The sequence below is a fragment of the Chlorella variabilis genome, assembly GCF_000147415.1.
Source record: "Chlorella variabilis unplaced genomic scaffold CHLNCscaffold_242, whole genome shotgun sequence".
Classification (NCBI taxonomy): domain Eukaryota; kingdom Viridiplantae; phylum Chlorophyta; class Trebouxiophyceae; order Chlorellales; family Chlorellaceae; genus Chlorella; species Chlorella variabilis.
In genome coordinates this window covers 2,378-2,910 of record NW_005434899.1, presented here as the reverse complement: position 1 = coordinate 2,910, position 533 = coordinate 2,378, and positions in this window count along the sequence as shown.

Genomic DNA, 533 nt, shown 5'->3' with positions numbered 1-533 from the left:
ACACCGCCGCCCACCAGCCGTCAAAAGCAAGGTGGAAAGGCCAGCAGGGGGGTGCCAGCTTCGTGATCAGGCCAACCGCCCACATGCCACCCCAGAGGAAGGGTTCAAAGTACAGGTTAGCCACCAGCAGCAGCCGCAGCTGCACGACGGGCAGCCAGGCAAACGGGGGATACGGAATCATCGAAGGCCCAGAATCCATGCTGATCTGCATAGGCAGAGAATAATTGATTCAGAGAACGGGGGGGGGGGGGGAGCGGCATTCAGAACTGCCTGATGGGCCTTCCCCGCCGTTGTGCAACGGTTTCGCTTCAGCGCGCGCCGCGCGTCCGCCCGCCCACGGGGCGGCCAGCCCTTCCCAAGCCAAGCAGCCCTGGGGTGCTCAGGAAACTGCTGATGCCGCCCTAAGGGCACAGCTGCTACCCCCCCAGTTCAAAACAGTCCAAAACAGTAGGCAGGGCGAGCAGTTCGCTTCTGTTCCTTACGAATTCCAGCAAGCAGCTGCCCCTCCCAAACCACCAGGGTGGCCCTCAGGC